Raw genomic sequence first — 19,206 nt, forward strand, 5'->3', positions numbered from 1 at the left:
TATAACACTTTTTTAAAAAAGCGCTACCAAAAATTCAATTTTTAATTAAAAAAAAAAATCCTTCGTTCAAAGACAAGCCAGACACATACACTAACAGAAAAACTTTGTTTTTTTGATTTCCTATAAACATTGACAGAGATATCTTGCCTACCGCAAGGACATAATTTCTTGTGGGGTTAACTTCAAGCACTAACCATACAACATATAGACTGGTCATTTCATACAACGAAAATGGACACAAAAATTTCCTAACATGCGGTCCCATGTTAACTGTTTGCTGTTAGCGACAGACCGTCTGTTAGATTTTAGCTGTTAGCGTCCCGTCCCATGTTAGCTGTCAGCTGTTAGCGTCAGGCCTTTACATGTATGCGTGTTCATGCATTCACGTACACGGGTGCATGTGTGCGATCGTTTCATTTCGGGCCAGCAAGAATATTTGGTCTTTTGCTACTTTTCACGCTAGGTACCCTAACAATATGGGCATATTCGCTATTGGGTTAATGATAAAAATAAGAATGTTATATGTTATAATATATTTCTTAATGTTTCAGCATTCATTTCATATTTGTTTACAATTCAAATTAGTGGCAGCAGTGAAGTGTGTTGCATATATGTACATATATATTCGAATGAATAAAATTTCATCTACTGAGATAGGAACAGGGCATATTGCAGTCGGTGCTCGCGATCGCTTGCACATTCTGTGTGCTGCAACGCGTCGAGACGCTGGGGGTTGTTGTTGTTTTTTTTTTTTTTGGCCGAGCTGCTACCCAAACCGTTATATCTCGTGCCCGTCTCTGTTTACAGTGACACCGACTGCAATATGCCCTGTTCCTATCTCAGTAGATGAAATTTTATTCATTCGAATATATATGTACATATATGCAACACACTTCACTGCTGCCACTAATTTGAATTGTAAACAAATATGAAATGAATGCTGAAACATTAAGAAATATATTATAACATATAACATTCTTATTTTTATCATTAACCCAATAGCGAATATGCCCATATTGTTAGGGTACCTAGCGTGAAAAGTAGCAAAAGACCAAATATTCTTGCTGGCCCGAAATGAAACGATCGCACACATGCACCCGTGTACGTGAATGCATGAACACGCATACATGTAAAGGCCTGACGCTAACAGCTGACAGCTAACATGGGACGGGACGCTAACAGCTAAAATCTAACAGACGGTCTGTCGCTAACAGCAAACAGTTAACATGGGACCGCATGTTAGGAAATTTTTGTGTCCATTTTCGTTGTATGAAATGACCAGTCTATATGTTGTATGGTTAGTGCTTCAAGCCTGCCTCAACGCCTCATTTTTTAATATTTTTTGTTCAAATTTTTACACAGTATAGTTCAAACCTTATATTTTATTTTACCATAAATGAAATTTATAAAATTGTCATATGATCTTTTAAAAAAATCCACGAAAATATGCATTTTTTAGTGCTTTAAAACCCGGATAACCCCTTAAGGGGGGGGTAAGGTATTTAATTTTTTTTTTCGTAAATTTTTTTTTATTTTTTATTTTGAAAGTTCAACATCTTAAGAATATTATGTCCAAGTTTTACATCGATCATAGGAATATTAACAAAGTTATGCGGAGTTGAACGAAGGTCGGTTGGTGTTCAATGCATGAGAATCGCAAAGTTTAAAGCGCTCTCCTGAAAAATGCCATTTTGAAAATCGGTGTACACGATAACTCAAAATCTACTGAACCAATCGGTTTGAAATTTGGAACATAACTTCTTTGGATAATTCTACAGGTATTCACGTGGAGTTTTTTTAATTTTTAATTTTCTTATATTTTTTATTTAACAAATTAACTTAATTTTTTTGTCAAAAATCGGGATTTTGACTTCAAATTTTGATAAAAAATAGGGAAAAAATTTTAAAAATAAAAACTCTTCGTGAATACCTCGGGACACTTATCCTTTAACGAATGAGGTATAATTTTTTTTATATCGGATGATCCTGTGGACTGTTAGGATGTACACCGCAAAACAACTTTTTTTGGAGGCGACTCGGGAGATTCCCTATAACTTCTCTACCTCTAAATATTTTTCAATACAAAATTTATTAAAAATTATTCAAATGTTGTGTTATTATATGGTATTTAATTCATTAAGCTAACGTTAGCCATTCCGCCACAATAACTTTTTGAAAAGTGGCCTTTTTTGCACCGAATTAACCTTACCCCCCCCTTAAGCATCTGCATGATTTTTTTAAGCGGAGAAAATGTTTTCGAAAAAAAGGACAGATTGAGAAAAAAAACAGGAAAAAAAGGATGAAAATATTTAAAAAAGGATAGAAAAAAAGGACAAAAAGTTTGTTTTCACTATTATTATTATTTATTATTAAGATAATAGTTTTAAGGCATCTTCTATTATTTTCCCGTCATCATCATTGCTGTCCTCATATGTAGCCAATTAATTGGAGGTACTTCTCAGGCAAGTTATAATTATGACAGCATAACTTATGGTGACGCAATCCGAATCTGAAGAAAGAATACATGTATGTACATGAATTTATAAGTGGTAAATTTTTGAAAATATATATATATTTACCTGATTGCCAAAATGGCATTTAATGTATCCACCTCTAATCGGTTCCTAATTTTGGTTTTCACCAAGTTTACTTGGCTAAAAACTCTCTCTACTTCAGCATTTGACCATGGCAATGAAAGCAGGCTGAGAGCAAAATTCACCAGGTCCTCATAGGGGTTGCCTGCAGAATCCCGATACCGCTTCACTTCTGACCAAAATGTTGAAGTATTTTCAAGTAAACCGTAAATAGAGTTGTTTTTCGATGATTTTTTTTACCAAACTATCGATCTAAGTATGGCAGCTGCCACCTGTTTCATATTTTACAGCTAATAATACATTAAAATTGGAGCGCGAAAGCAACTATTTTAGAAAAAAAAGAATTAATATTAGATTTACAAAAAAAGGACAGATTTCCGGATGAAAAATCTAAAAAAAGGACATGTTTGTATGAGTGTTTGATAGTGTGAGTAGGCTTTGATGCCTGGCAAAATAGCACATAAACTAATTGCCTTGTTTGTGTCGCACCCAGCACTTGAACTAGGTGGACTGCACTTGGAGGAGTAAAGATCTCTTTGAATTGCAGATGATTACTGACTTTATTGATTCAAACTTAACGATATTTATAGCTAACAAATGTGCTTGTATTTACGAATATTAATGATAAAGAATAATGTAGGTTGCTAGTGCATGCGGAAACGAATATGCTTCTGGTTACAAATGTTGATGTGCAAGAATAATGTAGGTTGTAATGGTATATGCAGAATGAGGCTATTGCTCCATTCCACTTCATCGTCGTCAGCAGAATCTACATATGCGCTTGACCTGGTAATCTATACTTTATTTTGGCTGCATATGAGAGTGCTGTGACTGACGAATTACAGATTATGTAATGTTATGATTATGAATTATACATATATTGCAGCGACTGAACATTCTCCCGGCCGTTGAACGGGTGTTCAACCTTCAGTAATGTCGAACGAAAAACTCCGTGGGGTAGGTTCGGGTGCTGGCTGGTCACTTGTTGTCCGGGGATTGGGGCCGCATTGTGGTGTTCTCCAGTTGCCTCGTCGATATCGTAGACTCAGGGTCACGATCAGTAGTATTGATATTGATAGTGCCACATAGGCGACTACTTGATGATGGTGTACAATGCTGACTTGATTTTCGTACTTCGCATCCTTTAGTTTGGCCAGTTGTTGTTGTAGGGCATCTAATTCGCGTAATTCGGCGTCGGCTGTCTTGGTCGTCGATTCTACGCCTGGTTTCGGTGTCTCTTCTATGTTTATCTTGGTGATGTTGCCAAAACGAACATATGCTGCTTTTGTCTCGCTGCGGCTTGTGCTAAATGTACTAACGCTGATTTTTGAGTTGCGTGCCGTGCAACCTGCGGCGAGTGATAGTAAGCCTGTTCCTTCCATTTGTACTGTGGAGGGAACTCCCGTGCACACCGCCTGCAGTTCGATCGGACTGTGGGTTGCAAACATCCATCTGTTTCGTTGATGTGTTGCTGACCATATTAAATCGGACTTCGATTTAGCAGTCTCACATTCCGTTTCAGTCTTGTTATTGAACAACTGAAATTCACATCGATTATCTACGCTAAACGTAGCTTGATGATTGACGCATATGTGTTCATCCTTTGGCAATTGTAGACATTGATCAAACTCGTCAGTAGTTAGTCCCATGAATTGATCTCTATGGGCATTGACAGTTATGATCCTTGTTTTGAGCTTGAATTCATGCCAGCTTCCTGCCTTCCATGCAGGGATGGGGATGACGCTGAAAACTTCTTGCTGCGCTGTGGATACTAATGGCAGCGTTATTTTGAAGATAACATGGTCAGTGGTTGTTGTTCCCTCGGCATGCATGATTCGATAGAGTTGTATTACGTCATTTGAAGAGACTGGCAGCTGTTGATCCGGTGGGATGTGCTCCCTAATCTGATCAAGTTGATCCCTTAATTGTTGGGGAGAAACTAGCATGGGGCTAATTGTTCGGTGGCGAATGTCGGTAAGAACGTTGGTTATCTCGTTTTGCATTCGCTGCATTCCATTTGCCAGTAGAGTGAGCTGGGCTGTCAGGATCATGAATGCTTGTTGCAGATAGTTGCCTTGATATTTTCCGCGTTCTCTGGTGAGAGCATCTATTTGTTGTTCTATGTTTCGTATGCGGTCGTTGGTAGCTGAATTGCTTTTCCTTACCACATTTATAGTGGAATCCAAGATTGATGTTTGGTTCTTCAATAGCATCATTAGTACGTCCTCGTTTGATTTGACATCGTTTATGACCTTGGACATATCTTCAGCATATTTGGAATCCAGCACGCCAAATAATGAGTTCGCCACATTACCGACTATATCTAGCGGTGATCTTCGCTGCCGTGAGTGGTTAATAAGCTCATTTCCGGCTTGTAATTCGGCATGTACGTGTTGAAAGTGTGCATGTATAGAGTTACATGCATTGACGTTTTGTAATTCTGAACACTTGTGTTTGAGTTCAGTTATCCCGGCCGCTAATATTCTCATATCACTCCAGTAGGGTTGCAAGTCGTAGTATACGATGATGGTCCAATCTGAAATTGCCATTCTAGAGGTCCCGATTCTTTCATAGAATAGACCTGGCTGATTTGTGAAATGCGTGACCTTTGTCTGTTGTCCCATCGCTAGTGGCAGAATGAGTAACATTGCCAGCAGTGTTGGAAGGATCGGCGGTGACACCTTTCTCCTCTGTGTTGGCATCTCATCCTTTGACGTTGTATCCTCGATGGAACTGTGCGGACGTTTGATGGCTGTTTCTTCTTTTAACAGTGGCGCGAGACGAGTTACTGACCGTTTGAAGATCCCAGATGCAGTCTTTACATCTACTACTCGGACATGGTCGTCCTTACCGGGATATGTCTTCACTATTCGTCCCATTGGCCAACTCATCACAGGCACGTTGTCTTCCTTGACTAGCACAAGTAGTCCCTCCTTCACGTTTTGTGACGCGGTTTTCTACTTGTTGCGCATCTGAAGCTCTTGTAGATACTCCATAGACCATTGGTCCCAGAACATTTGCTTTAATCTGGACACTAACTCCCATCTTTTCACCAACGTTTTCCCTGGTGAGACTAGATTTGCATCGGGAGCGGCGGTTAACGGTTCACCAATCAAAAAATGGCCAGGAGTCAGAGCTGATGTATCTGTTGGATCAGATGACATTGGTGTCAGTGGTCGGGAATTGAGGATTGCTTCGACTTCCACGATTACGGTGTTAAGCTCCTCAAATGTTAATGAAGCTGTGGCTGTGACTGATACTAGCAGCCGCTTCGCAGACTTCACCGCAGCTTCCCAAAGCCCGCCAAACGATGGTGCTCGGGGCGGTATGAACTTAAACTCCACTTGCTTTTTATTGCAATGGTTTATAATCTGTTCTTGAGCCTTGTCGGTGAATATTGCTTCCTCTAAGGCCTTCAATTGATTGTTGGCCCCGACAAAGTTTGTTGCGTTGTCACAGTGAATAGTCTGGCATTTTCCGCGTCGACCCAAAAATCGTCGAAGAGCAGCTAAAAACGCATCTGTTGTCAAGTCACTTACTAACTCCAGATGAACTGCCTTTGTCGCAAAACAGCAGAAGACTGCAATGTATGCCTTATCAGGTCTTTTTCCACGTAGTTTGTGATGAATCCAAATCGGTCCACAGTAGTCAACACCAGAGTTAAAGAATGGCCGAGCTTGTGTTACTCGGTCAGCTGGTAAGTTGCCCATGATTTGTTGCATCAACTTGGGCCGTGCCTTTGTACATCTGACACAGCTGTGAATTATGCTTCTTGCCATTGTTTTATCATTGAGAATCCAATATTGTTGCCTGGCAATGGCTCTTAGAGCTTGAGCCCCGCAATGCATGTTCTCTTCATGCATCTCTCGCAGTAGCATTTTCACAAGTGGATCGTTGTATGGAAGCAAAATTTGATGCTTCGCGTTATATGGAAGGCTAGATTCTTCTAATCTACCTCCGACTCTGATCAGTCCGTCGTTTCCGATTATAGGACATAGGGAGACAATCGAGCTCTTTTTGTCCACCGTTTTGTGGATCCGGAGTTGTTTGTATTCAGCACTAAAATCAATTTGCTGGATAGTCCGCAGGATGATGGTCCTTGCATTGGTTAACTCACCGACACACAATGTAGTTGCGGGTGATCTGTTTTTCTTGATACAGAACCGCATCATATATGCTACAATACGTTGTAGCTTATTGAAGGAGTTGCTGTGGTTGCATTTGTAGAGTACACTGCCAATTTCATTTTGACATGTTGGCAAGCTTATGTGATTGAGCCTGCGTTCTAGATCGCTGGGGGTGGTAGTTGGTACCTGAGCCCACTTGTCGCGAGAGCCATGTAGAAATAGAGGTCCATATAGCCATAGATTGTGTTCTGCTAACCTGCTGGCGGCAATTCCTCTTGATAGTACATCTGCTGGATTGTTAGCTGATGACACGTGACGCCACTGAGATTGGTCTGAAACAGCTTGGATTTTTGCGATTCGATTTGCCACAAACGTGTGATATGATGATGCTGATGCGTTTATCCAGGACAGCACCACAGTCGAATCTGACCATAAGTATCCAGGTACCTTATCGTTTGGTATGCGTAAATCCTTCCTCACCCTGTGGGTTAGCTCTGCTCCCAATACTGCGGCGCATAGTTCCAGGCGAGGCAGCGTCTCTTTTGCTGTCGGCGCTACTCTTGACTTTGATCACAGTAGCCGAACAGACACTTGATTGTTCTTATATGTGGCTCGGACATAGATTGCTGCTCCGTATGCCCGCTCTGACACATCGACAAACGTGTGAATTTCCTGATTAATGGGCACCTTTCCGTCAAAGATGTGCCGTGGAATTTGCAAATTGTTCAATGCTTGTAGATCAGCACGATAATTTTTCCACTCAGTTTGCAGCAGTTGAGGAAGCACGTCGTCCCAGCCCATCTTCAGCTCCCACAGGCTTTGCATGAATATCTTAGCCTTTACCACAACAGGAGCGAATAGTCCTAGTGGATCGAAAATTTGTGATGCCTCCGAGCTCACCACTCGTTTGGTGATGGTTGACGCTTCACTTTTTTGGGATCGCCCACATAGCTGATCCTTATTTGGTACCCAGATCAAACCCAATGTTTTCACACTGTAGTGTTGAAGGGTTTCGTCTAATTTGACGTGGTTGACTATGTCTTCCTTTGGAATTTGTGCAAGAACTTCGTCATTGTTGGAGCACCACTTTCGGAGCTTGAATCCGGATGGTAGCAGTATTTTGTTTAGCTCTTGTTGAATCTGAACTGCTTCTGGGATGCTATTTGCTCCTGTGAGACAGTCGTCAACATAAAAATCATGCTTGAGCACGGCTGCTCCAAGCGGTAAATTCTTTTTGGTTTTCTCAGCCAAGTAATCCAAGCATTTTGTAGCTAGGAATGGAGCTGATGTTGTACCGTATGTTACGGTTTTAAGTCGATAATACTTGAGTTCGTCTGATGGATTCTTTCGCCAGACGATTAATTGATAAAATTGATTATCAGGATGTATCCATACCTGGCGATACATTTTCTCTATATCGGCTGTGAACACGTACTTGTGAGTGCGGAAACGTAGCAAAATTGCAAACAATTCGCTCTGTACGGTGGGTCCAGCATACAAAATATCATTTAACGACTTGTTGCTGGTGGTCTTGCAGGAAGCATCGAACACTACCCGTAGTTTTGTAGTGCTGCTTTCGGGTTTTAGCACACAGTGGTGCGGAATAAAGTAGTGATCCGTAGGTATTCTTGTGGGAGGCACTTCTTTCATGTGTCCAAGGCTTTCATACTCGTCCATAAACTCTACGTAACCCTTCCAGACTTCAGGTGATGTTCTGCGCTCTAGTGCCAGAAACCTGTTAGTTGCAGTTTTCTGCGATGCCCCCAGGGTTGATGATTGCTCCGAAAAGGGCAGCTTTACTATGAACCTTCCATTTGCTGCGAATTGGAGATTTCCTAGGAAGTGTCTTTCGCAATAAGCTTCTATCGGTGATTTTGGTTTCTCTTCCGTTTCTAGGTTCTCCAAAGTCCAGAAACGTTCCAAAAGCGTGTCGATTTGGTCCTCTGTGGTTACAGGCGCGCAAATTGCTGCTTGGCTGTTTTCTGCAGATACTTTTCCGGCGACAATCCAACCAAGTTTAGTATTCTGTTGGACCGGGCCGCCTGGTTTTAACATCATCTGGTTTGGCAGTAGTAACGAATAGTAGTGCTCAGCTCCGATAAGCATGTCAATTTTTCCTGGCTTATCAAAGTTTGCATCTGCCAGAGCGATGTTTTGAGGGAGTCGTAGATTTGTTGGATCTAGCTGATGAGCCGGTTGATCGGCTATAATGTGTGGTAACACAAAAGCCTCGACTTGCTGAGTAAAGTCGTTATGCATTGATTTTATTTGCACATTCACTCTAGCTCGACTAGTCTTAGGATTGCCTCCAATACCTTCGATACGTAATGAAGTACCGTGGAGCCTTAATGATAGCTTTGAAGCCATTCGTTCAGAGATCAAGTTTATTTGTGATCCTGAATCAAGCAGAGCTCTGAAAGTGGCCACCTGACCATTGCTTGCTTTTACTGATACCTTGACTGTGGCCAGCAGATTGTAACTCTTGTTACTTGCTGCCCCTACAGAAGGTGATTGTGGTTCAGTTGCTGCACCTGATGACGTTTCAAGATGCAGCAGTGTATGGTGTTTTTTATCGCATTTAAAACACAAACGGCCTCGGCATTCCTTTGCCTTGTGGTCGCTGCTGAAGCAGTTGACACACATTCGTTGTTTTTGTACCCAATTGAGTCGTTCGGGTATTGGTTTATTACGGAAGTCATCACATTTGTATAGCCAATGATTCCGTTTGCAAAATGGGCAGCTTGGTAATTTTCCAGCGCTGGCAGAAGTGCATGTTGGCCCCTTCTGATCCCTTTTTGCTTGTTGACTTCTTTTTCCTGTTCCCAGTACGCGAATTCTCTGGTCGAGGAAGTTAAGTATTGTGTCGAGACCTTGCAGTTGTCGAGAACTATCCAACGACTGTTTGTACAAGGCTCTATTAGTAATATCCAATTTTTGCTTGATGATAGCAATCAATATTGTATCCCAGCTGGATACATCGATTCCTAGTCCCCTTAATGATGCCAGGGACTCGATAGTTGTTATATACAACTCTTTCAGTGATTTCGGATCGTCACTATTTGTGTGGTGTTGCAAGAGCCGATTAAGAATCGTGTCGGCTACGTGTCGGGGATTGTTGTATTCATCAACCAATATGCCCCATGCGCTTGCGTAATTTTCTTCTTTTAGATCGATGTGTCTTATCAATCTCTCTGCCTCTCCAGTTACGGTGGTTTTTAGATACCACATTTTCCGTACTGTCGGCATGTTGGTGTCATGGACCATGCATTTGAATAAATCAAAAAACTGCGTCCATTTGAGTAGATCCCCATCGAATTTGGGGATGCTAACTCTGGGCAAGTGTACATCTTCATTGCTCGATGCATTAGTTTTTGCCCCTAACACCTTTTGGATATCCCTTTCCAGTCGGAGAAATGACTGCATGTCGTATCCTCCCCTGACCGGGTCTTCGTGTTCTTCATGAACAGCGAAGTGGATCTCCTGAACTTGTGACCATAGTGATTTTATCAAATCACTTGTAATGGTTTTTCCAGTCTCTGAAAATTCTTTCAGAGCCCGATGGATAGAGTCTGATATGGCTCTTTGTCGGCGACATGCCGACATGAGTTTGCCCACAGGCTGCTGTATGCTTGCAGCGTCTGCGTTTCCTTGGGCATGGCTCGTAGTTTGAGCCATTGCGTCAGTTATGGCGCTTCGATACTTGTCGCATGAGTCACTTTGTAAAAATTTAGATATTCCGAGGTTCTATATTTCTCCAGAACATTACGGTCATTTTCCGCAAATCGATTCCACGCTTCATCGATTGCGGCCAACTTAGATTGAAAGTATGTTGGGTTTTGTTTCCTCTCCGCAGAATCTTTCTTGAAATTGCGGATCAGTTTTGAGATCTCTTGACTGATCTCTTCCTGCAAGTCTAACGCCTCTGTGGCTGCTCGCTCCTCCATGCTAGTCATGTTGAAAAATGCTATATTCTTGACCCGTTGGGAGTGTTTTATTCGCTTTTAAGCTGGATACGCTCCGTTTCGCAACCGTTTGTGGTCTAAAAAATTAGCACTTGTTCAATTAACTTGGAGAACACACTAGACTCTGAGTTCTAGTGGAAGGATTATTTCAATGGATGCCCAGGATTGTTCCAAGAGTTGGGGAACTTGACTCGTGGGACTTGAATTTTCCTTAGGACTTGATCGTCAGGACCTGAATTGTCCTTAGGATTTGATCGTTAGGATGTGAATTGTCGTCAGGACGTGAATTGTCGTCAGGACGTGAATTGTCGGCAGGACGTCAGGACGTGAATTGTCGGCAGGACGTGAACTGTCGGGGTCACCAAAATGTTTGTATGAGTGTTTGATAGTGTGAGTAGGCTTTGATGCCTGGCAAAATAGCACATAAACTAATTGCCTTGTTTGTGTCGCACCCAGCACTTGAACTAGGTGGACTGCACTTGGAGGAGTAAAGATCTCTTTGAATTGCAGATGATTACTGACTTTATTGATTCAAACTTAACGATATTTATAGCTAACAAATGTGCTTGTATTTACGAATATTAATGATAAAGAATAATGTAGGTTGCTAGTGCATGCGGAAAACGAATATGCTTCTGGTTACAAATGTTGATGTGCAAGAATAATGTAGGTTGTAATGGTATATGCAGAATGAGGCTATTGCTCCATTCCACTTCATCGTCGTCAGCAGAATCTACAGAATCTGTGACTGACGAATTACAGATTATGTAATGTTATGATTATGAATTATACATATATTGCAGCGACTGAACAGGACAGATTTCAGGTATGCGGATGATTTTCAATTTTTTCCGGATGAAGCGTTAAAAACAGGACAGATCTGTCCGGAAAAAGGACAAATTGGCATCACTGGAGAGGTGTGGTGAATGATTGAATGATGAATCTTAGTGTTTGTAGGCGGCTTTAACCTAAAATGAACTCGATAAGAAAACACGTAGACTTTCGGGTTTTTGCGCGACGTGCGTCGGGATGTTTATTTAATCGTAGGAGGAGTAAATCGGTACTAAACAATACAAAAGAAACTAAAGCTAGGGAGAGCCGATTGGAAGCTCTTTGGACTGGAAGTCTGGTGTGAGAGGGAGAAAAGGAAAGCGCTTACGGGAGGAGCCTAGTAGCGTGATCACACTGCCTCCAGAAATTAATTAAACTGTTATAAAGGAATGCATATTTGTCATTGATTATTTTGTTTGACTCCAATGTAGCCGCCCTATCCCCAGAGGAGAAGGCAAAGCTTACCTGGGCTGAGGAGAAAATCGTTGAGGGGAGGCTTCACTTCGCCGAACTCCCCCACATGAGATCGATTGGCGGATTCGCCAACAAGGTGGAGGATACGATCCCCAACAAAAGGCAACGCTTAGCCGACAGCGCCTCTATGGACGCCCCGGGGAGCAAGCGGCAACGCGGGCCTAAGGAGGCAAATGGTGAAAAAGCCCAAAAAAACCGTAAAAGTCAGTGAGGTGACCATACGGTACTTGATCGTGGCCCCCATTGACAGAAGCGATGAAGCCGGCAAAATGACCTAGGTGCATTGGAAGATGGTGCATGCGAGGCTCGTTGAGTCATTGTACGCACGGATGGAGGATGATCCAGAAGCTCCCATGCCCACCTTCGATGGCGCTGGGTGGCTAAATGGGGTCAAAATCCAAAAGTGCATGGATGACCTGACGAGAAAATGGCTGACGCAAGCGGCAGAGGACATCCTTTATCCCCGATACGGGAAGATGGCGTGGGGCATGGGTAGCGTATACCTGCGTCTCAAAAAGCGCCACCCCGGGGATAAGGATGCTCACACGCTGAAGGCAGATGTGGTGGAGAAGGACCTAGGTCTGGAAACCATCGTGGATGCGGACCCGTCGTATGGAGGTAAACCCAGTACCCATGACACTCAGGGTGCTGCAGCTCAACCTCCATAAGAGCAAGGTCGCGTCGGCGGAACTCCTCATAGCCATGGAGCAAGGATCCGCCGACATAGCTTTGGTCCAGGAGATATGGATCGCCTCAGGCAATGCCATCGCCGGACTGAAGTCCGCAAATTACAATTTGCTCCATCTACCAACGGTAAGCAGGAATAGAACCGCCGTACTTGTACGAAAGGGTCTACACGCTAACCTTATGTCTCATTACAGCTCTGATGACCTGACCGTGGTGATGCTAGAGAGCGGGAAAAAGCTCCTTTTGGTAGCTTCCTCCTGCATGGCACACGACAGGAGGGCCCCACCAGAAGAACTCATGAGCTTGGTAGAAGCCAGCCCCGAGGGACCAGCAACTGCTCGTGGGTGCAGACGCCAACGCGCACCACTGCGTATGGGGGAGCCCCGAAATAAACGACAGAGGTAAGTCACTCTTAGACTTTATACTCTCAACCAACCTGAGTATAGCAAACGAACACACCTTTGTAGGTCCCACCTCCTCAAACGTGCAAGATCTTACTCTTGTAAGGGGACAAGGTACTTTGGTATCAGAATGGAGAGTCGGTGAGAGACCATCCTTCTCAGATCATAAGTACATACGGTTCCAATACGCATTCAAACACTCTCCAAAACATTCAGTCTTTAGGAACCCCCGGAATACTAACTGGGGAAAGTTCAAGGTGACTATCGCGACACAGCTCGCGATCTCTCCGGGCATAGTAGAATCCGCGGAAGACAAAGAAAAGTCCCTAGAGACCCTCTCCAAAGAACTGCTGGATGCGTACCACGCATCATGCCCTATATCGGACACGAGATAAAGGATAAGGCCACCCTGGTGGAATAAGGACCTTTCACTCCGACGCAACAAACTCAAAAAATTCTTCAAAATCGCCAAGCAGGCGAAAGATGATATCATCAATGAGGAATACAAAGTCCTACTAAGGGACTACAAGAAGGAAATACGCAAGGCGCAGAGAAACTCATGAAGTAACTTCTGCTTCAATATAGAGACTGCCCCGGAAACGGCTAGACTCCGGAAGCTGCTATTGAAGCAGCCAACCGTACAGAGTCAGCTTAAACGCGAGGACGGACAGTGGACTGAGGGCAGCGAAGAGGCCCTAACAGCACTAATGCATGCGCATTTCCCAGGATGCACTGAGGTACGCGATGCGAATAAGCACCAGGACCTACCAACTGGAGAAGAGCATGTCACAAAAGCTCAAATATCCTCTAGTAGAATCCACTGGGCTATAGACTCCTTTGCGAGGATAAAAGCACCAGGACTAGATGGAATATTCACAGCCATGCTGCAGGTGACCAAGAAAGTGATAACCCCATGGCTCGACGCAATATATACAGCTTGTTTAAGCACGGGCTATATCTCTATCCAATGGAGGACCTCTCGGATTGTCCTCCTGGCCAAAGCAGGAAAGTGCAGCCCCGTGAGCCCCAAGGATTACAGACCGATAAGCCTCACCTTATTTTTACTTAAAACGCTGGAAAAGCTGCTGGACCTATACATCAGGAACGATGCAGGGAGACAACTGTCGACCAACCAGCCTACACGAAGGGGAAATCAGTGGAGACGGCACTACATTCGTTGGTAGCCACCATTGAGAGAGCCCTAAACAATAATGAATATGCACTTGGAGTGTTCATTTACATATTCGGGGCATTCAACAACGTTAGCACGGACGCAATAATGGATCGCCTAGAAGCGACCAAAACGTCCCCCGCTATAAACTTGTGGATAAAAAATCTTCTAAGTTGCCGGCGGGTACAATCAGATTGGAGCACCACTTCCATAGGGAGGGGAGCGCACAGAGGCACGCCGCAAGGTGGGGTTCTGTCGCCCCTCTTATAGAATCTGGTGGTAGACAATCTAATCAAGAGATTAGAGAGGAAGCACCAAAGATAACAGCTTATGCGGATGACATAAGCATAATTATCACGGGAGTCTGTCCATCGACCCTCAGCTCGATCATGGAAACAACACTCAGGGAGATATGTGAGTGGGCGGAGAAGGTAGGACTCAATATCAATGCGGATAAGACGGACCTTATTCTCTTCACCAAGAGATACAAGGTGCCGTAATGGATCCCCCCGAAAATTAACAAAACCAGGCTGACCCCTAAAACACAAGTTAAATACCTCTGCATTGTACTTGACAACAAGCTGACGTGGAATGCCAATGTAGTAGAGAGGGTAAAAAAGGCCACCAAAAAGGCGCTATATGCATCCAAGAAGATGCTTAGCAGCTCATGGGGCCTCTCACCCTCTCTAATGCATTGGGTCTACATATCGGTGGTGCGTCCGACTCTGCTGTATGGAGTCTTAGTCTGGTGGCAAGCCACGGAGAAGAAAACGAATAATAAGCTTATGGAGAGAACCCAGCGGCAGGCACTGCTCTGCATATCAGCGACCCCCACTAAAGCACTCGAAACCATAATCGGTATATATCCCCTAGATATCGAAGCGCAACTGACATCAAGAAAGGCGGCACGACGTCTGGTTTCATCAGGAAACTGGTAGCTACAAGGATTGGGGCACAGTTCAATTGGTCGAGACATGCGCAGTACATCTGACTACATGATACCCAGAACGTGCCCGGATGTAAGCACAACAGTATTCATGGGACCAAATAACTGGATGTCAGCCCAGGACCATGCTCAATACCGCAATATATACACCGACGGCTCCAAGATGAATGGAGGAGTTGGAGCGGGCATATACTGTTCAGACCCTTATATGAGGCTGTCGTATAATCTACCAAGCTACTGCAGTATATTCCAGGCGGAAGTATTCGCCATCAGGAAAGCAGCAGAGCTTGCGCAGAGCATAAACCGTCCACATGAGTCGGTAAATTTGTTCGTAGACAGTCAACCGGCGATAAGATCAATGCAATAATCAGCGGTCAGTTCCAAAAATGTACTGGCAAGCAGGGAGTCACTAAATAGCCTAAGCACGACTAAGTCAGTGAGGATCTACTCTGTTCCCAGCCACCAAGGCACGGTAACGAGACCGCGGACGAACTTGCAAAGGAAGGCGTCGGATTGGCGAGTGAAAGAGCAGAAAACGTTCCTGTCACCCTAAGAACGCTCCAAAGCGAGCTGGAGAGACGGGCTGACGCAAGCGCAAAAATCAGGTTGAGGAGTAATTCCGCAACCTGGAGAATATCAAAAATCATGTGTAAAGAGCACAACGAGAAACTCACCCACTACGTGCTGCATCTTCCGCGGAAAAACTGCAGAATGTTCTAACTGGTCACTGCCTGTCTGCTGCATATGCAGTCAAGCTGGGAATTACCGACAACGCCAAATGCCGGAAATGGGATGAATCCGAGGCAACCGAAACCTTGGAAAGCCATGCGAACTCCTTGCCTTTGCAAAAAACACCTTGATATTCAAGGATCTCGAAACCTGCATAAATAGTCTCTAGGTCCTTCCAGGAATTTCCCCGGATAGCTATGGGCCATATTGGCTTATGTGTGGCCCCTCGAGGGCCGTCCGGATTAACCTAACCTAACCTAATGTAGATTTTATTTGTGCCTCCGAGATTTGATTCACAACTATTGTAAGTAATTCTTTATGTTCACGCCAGAACGGCGCGAGTTTCTGAGCGGCAGTGTAAGCGGCCAGCACTTGCTGGCTCTCGCTCCCGCTCGCTGGCTCCTCGTTTCTTCTTGGCTCCCACTCTCTTGCTACTCTCCAACCGGCAAATTTACCACTCCGTAGTCCCTGCAGCCCTTTTCATGTAGATTTATTTTTATTTATTTATTTAACAGCTAAACGAAAATTAAAAATTCGCGCTTAGCTTAATGGTTAAAGCTATAGCAACTAATGCCTTAAGCTTATTTGAGTTGGGATTTAAAATGATTATTTACAAGATTTTGTTCTGATTCAAAGGTTTAAGTTGTAGTATAATTATATAAATATAGGTATTGAGTAGAAGTTAAGGGTGGGTATGATAATAAATTAGGTGGTACAGGTTTGTGGCTTTTAGGAAGTCTATTGTTTTATTTAAGTTTTTGTAGGAAGTTATTTTCTCTATTGTATTATCAAGGTGGTTGATTATTTCATTATCGTAGAGAGGGCAATCTATAAAAATGTGACAAATAGTAAGGGGTAAGTTGCAGTTGGGGCAGAGGGTTGGTGGGAATTTGTTAAGGACGTAGTTGTGGGTTAAGTTGGTGTGTCCGAGTCTGATTCTGCTGAATTGTTTTAAGTCTGTCCGTGATGTGTTTTTTGCTATCTCAAGGGTAGCTTTTCGTGGCAGATTAATTTCCAGTAAGGGGATGCTTTTGTAAGTGTTGTGTAGTCTAGAGTTTGTAAGTTTTGACTGATGTATTTGCTTACATCTGATGGGTTGTAATTGCATTCTGTGATAAGAGGGAAGTTGTGGGTGTTTTTAGCTGTTGTGTCTGCAAGGTCATTACCTTTTATACCGCAGTGTCCGGGTATCCAAAGTCAGTTTGTCAATTTTGTATTTGCCTACTATGTTTCGTATTTCGCTTGTGTAATAGTTTTGGTTGTTGGTGTTGTTAATTGCTTTTAAGGAGGAGAGGGAGTCAGTGCATATAACGTATTTTCCTCTCTCTTGTTTGGCGTATATGCATGCGGCAAGGATTGCTGCAATTTCCGCTGTGAAAATGGAAGAGAATTCAGGGAGTAGTTTGTGCAGAATTATTTCATAATCTGTGGTGACGCTATATGATACGCCTTTTGGTGATTTTGAAACGTCGGTATAAAGATATTTACGGTTTTTCATTTGATTAACGATTTCTTTAAAATTTTGTTTTATAGGCGATCGGGGTTGTGTTTGTTTTGTTGGTTGAATTTAAAGAGGTATTAGTGATTGTTTGGCTGCCAAGCCAGTGTGGTATTTTTTTCTTTCTTGGTAGTTATGGGGGTCAATGTTATGTTGAGTTGGTTCCAGATTTTAATAGTAAAAAAGAGGAAGGAGGGGATTTTTGGAATCTTCTTGGTTTTAGTTAGACTTTTATAAATTTTTTTCGATAGGTGAGTGTTTAGAATTTAAAATTATTTTAAAGTTTTTTTGGGTGGCGTGTAATGCTCTAAATTCCAAGGGTCTTATGTTTGCTTCAAGTAATAAATTGTTTATTGGTGTTGTACGAAAAGCTGAGAAGGTATGTCGGATAGCTGTGTGGTATAAACTTTTAATTTTGTTTAGGGAGGACTTGGGGGCATTGCCATATAAATGTATTCCAAATTCGATTTTGGACATCAATATTGCTTTTACCACATAAAGGATAGTGGTAACATTGCATTCAAACTTGTTACTGGTTAGGCATTTTATTATGTTAAGTCTTTTTGATAGTTGTAAAGTTAAGTTTTCAATGTGATTGTATCATTTGTATTTCTTATTAATTGTTATTCCTAGGATTTTTAAGGTGTCTACATCCTGTAGTGTTATATTAGATGGGTGGAAGGCAAAGTTGCAGTTTCTTTTCCTGCATACATGCAAATGTTTACATTTGGTGTCTGAGAGTTTGGCTCCTGAGTAGTCACACCATATAAGGATTTCCCTAAATAGTGGATTTAAGTTGAGATTAGTTATTTGTTTAATAAGCTTGTATATTATAGTGTAGTCGCCTGCATAGGCGGTGAATTGACAATTCTTTTGTTTGGCTATTATTTGGTTTAACTTGTTATAGGCTATAACAAACAGGATAACCGACAAGGGTGAACCTTGGGGTATGCCGTTGTCTAAGGGTTGTGAGGTCGAGTATACCTTATTGGCATTGCAAGACGTTGATGCACTATGTACAGTACATATCAAGTGGAACTTGCGACACCAAGCACGTGCTTGTTCTGTTAGCAATTAGTAAACGCGAAGGACTTAAAAAAAAGGATGCGGGGAGACTATTACTGGCGTACTGCCGGATTGGTTGCTTGCATGCGTAAGTAGGTTAAGATTGAAGTTTTTAGTTTTGGGAGGCTATCAACGTTAGATATTATTGTGTACAAATCGTTATAATTTGCACAGAGGACTCTAAAGGGTTCATGCAGTTCAAAGGATGTTCTACAGTGGGGCAAAACTAATGGTAAAAAGGATCTAGTGTTTCGTATTGGTACGTGAAAATTTAGCTGACCGAGCAAGTCAGTACTTTCCACGTCACCACGGATTAAGTTGTATAAGATGTTACGACCTGAGTTTTTTTGATGTGGCAAGGCCGGCTAGCCAGTCTCTCCTCTCAGGGGGATTTCTCCCCATTCGCCCGCAGGTCGCACCATAAATCCCAGCTGATCTGGAATCCGCAAAACAAATAAAAAAAAAACAAGGACCGACAAGAAAGGTAAACAAACTACATTAATCTACAACAATTACTGCCGGCTTACTTCATCTTTCTCTTCTCCCATCTCGGAGTGTCCCTCCGCCGATAATGAACCCCAGGTACTTTAGCGTCTTGAAGCAAAACTTTGACTTTTTCAACCCTATCGTCAAATTTGCCTTCCTCAGACATTCCGCCACCAAACTGAGGTACTTCATGTGCGTGTCGAAGTCCGGCGTGATGATCAGCAGATCGTCTAGT

Source organism: Drosophila kikkawai, chromosome 3L (genome assembly GCF_030179895.1).
Source record: "Drosophila kikkawai strain 14028-0561.14 chromosome 3L, DkikHiC1v2, whole genome shotgun sequence".
NCBI lineage: Eukaryota > Metazoa > Arthropoda > Insecta > Diptera > Drosophilidae > Drosophila > Drosophila kikkawai.